Genomic DNA, 2,607 nt, shown 5'->3' on the forward strand with positions numbered 1-2,607 from the left:
TCTCCAAAGTATAAAAACATCTCATGCAACTCAACATCAAAAAAAAAAACCATGGAGAGAGAGAGCTTCAAGATGATGGAAAATTAAAACATGGAGATCAATTTCCTCACCACAAATACATCAGAAATACATCTACATGTGGAACAGCTCCTACAGAATACCTACTGAATGCTGGCAAAAGACCTGAGACATCCCCAAAGGCAAGAAACTCCCCACATACCTGAGTAGGGCAAAAGAAAAAAACAGAGACAAAAGAATAGGGACGGGACCTGCATCAGTGGGAGGGAGTTGTGAAAGAGGAAATGTTTCCACACGCTAGGAAGCCCCTTTGCAGGAGGAGACTGCAGGTGGCTGAGGGGGGAAGCTTCGAAGCCACGGAGAAGAGCGCAGCAACAGGGGTGTGGAGGGCAAAGTGGAGAGATTCCCTTACAGAGGATAGATGCCGACCTGCACTCACCAGCCCGAGTGGCTTGTCTGCTCACCCACCGGGTTGGGTGGGGGATGGGAGCTGAGGTGTGGGCTTCGGTCGGATCCCAGGGAGAGGACTGGGTTTGGCTGCATGAACACAGCTTGAAGGGGGCTAGTGTGCCACAGCTAGCAGGAAAGGAGTCTGTGAAAAAGTTTGGAGCTGCCAAAGAGGCAAGACTCTTTTTCTTGCCTCTTTGTTTCCGGGTACATGAGGAGAAGGGATTAAGAGTGCCACTTAAAAGAGGTCCAGAGACAGGAGTGAGCAGCAGCTATTAGCACGGACCACAGAGAGGGGCATGAGACGCTAAGGCTGCTGCTGCAGCCAACAAGAAGCCTGTGTGGAAGCACAGGTCACTATACACACCTCCCCTCCTGGGAGCCTGTGCAGCATGCCACAGCCAGCGTCCCGTGATCCACGGACAATATCCCCAGCAGAATGCACGGTGCGCCTCAGGCTGGTGCAATGTCACGCCAGCCTCTGATGCTGCAGGTTGCCCCACATCTGTACCCCTCGCTCCCCACGGCTTGAGAGAGCTGGAGCCCCTGAACCAGCTGCTCCTTTCACCCCATCCTGTCTGAGCAAAAAGAGATGTCCACAGGTAACCAAAACGCAGAGGTCAGTTCAAATCCAAAGCTGAATCCCAGGAGCTGTGCCAACAAAGGAGAGAAAGGGAAATCTCTCCCAGCAGCCTAAGGAGCAGCGGATTAAAACTGCACAATCAACTTGATGTACCCTGCATCTGTGGAATATCTGAATAGACAACGAATCATCCCAAATTGAGGAGGTGGACATTGGGTGCAATTATATATATATATTTTCTCCCTTTCTCTCTTTTTGTGAGTGTGTATGTGTATGATCTTGTGTGTGATTTGGTCTGTATAGATTTGCTTTTATCATTTGTTCTAGGGTTCTGTTTGTCCGTTATTTTATTTATTTATTTTTACTTAAAATTTTTTTTTCTTAAGAATTATTCTGTAGTTTTTACTTTAATAACTTTATTTATCTTTTTTATTTCTTTCTCTTTTTCCTCCCTTTTATTCTGAGCCTTGGGGAGCCAGGCTTTTGGTGCTCCAGGCAGGCATCAGGGCTGTGCCACTGAGGTGGGAGAGCCAAGTTCAGGACACTGGTCCACAAGAGACCTCCAGTTCCATGCAATATGAAATGGTGAAAATCTCCCAGAGATCTCCACCTCAATGCCAAGACCCAGCTCCACTCAACGACCAGCAAGATACAGTGCTGGACACCCTATGCCAAACAACAAGCAAGACAGGAACACAAACCCATCCATTAGCACAGAGGCTGCCTAAAACCATAATAATGCCAGACAGCCCAAAACATACCACAAGACGTGTACCTGCCCACCAGAAAGACAAGAACCAGGCTTATCAACCAGAACACAGGCACTAGTTCCCTCCAGCAGGAAGCCTACACAACCCACTGAAACAACCTTAGCCCCTGTGGATGGACACCAAAATCAATGGGACCTACGAACCTGCAGCCTGTGAAAAGGAGGCCCCAAACACAGTAAGTTAAGAAAAATGAGAAGACAGAGAAACACAGAAGATGAAGGAGCAATGCAAAAACCCACCAGACCTAAAAAATGAAGAGGAAATAGGCAGTCTACCTGAAAAAGAATTCAGAATAATGATAGTAAAGATGATCGAAAATCTTAGAAATAGAATTGAGAAAATACAAGATATATTTAACAAGGAACTAGAAGAACTAAAGAGCAAACAAACAGTGATGAACAACACAATAAATGAAATTAAATATTGTCTAGAAGGGATCATTAGAAGAATAACTGAGGAAGAAAAACAGATAAGTGACTTGGAAGATAAAATAGTGGAAATAACTCCTGCAAAACAGAATAAAGAAAAATAATGAAAAAATTGAGGACAGTCTCAGAGACCTCTGGGACAACATTAAGCACACCAACATTTGAATTATAGGGGTCTCAGAAGAAGAAGAGGAAAACAAAGGGACTGAGAAAACATTTGAAGAGATTATACTCAAAAACTTCCTTAATATGGGAAAGGAAATATTTAATAAAGTCCAGGAAGCACAGAAAGTCCCATACAGCATAAATCCAAAGAGAAACACATCAAAACACATATTAATCAAACTATCAAAAATTATAT

Source organism: Lipotes vexillifer, unplaced genomic scaffold, assembly GCF_000442215.2.
Source record: "Lipotes vexillifer unplaced genomic scaffold, Lipotes_vexillifer_v1.1 scaffold653, whole genome shotgun sequence".
Taxonomy (NCBI): Eukaryota; Metazoa; Chordata; class Mammalia; order Artiodactyla; family Lipotidae; genus Lipotes; species Lipotes vexillifer.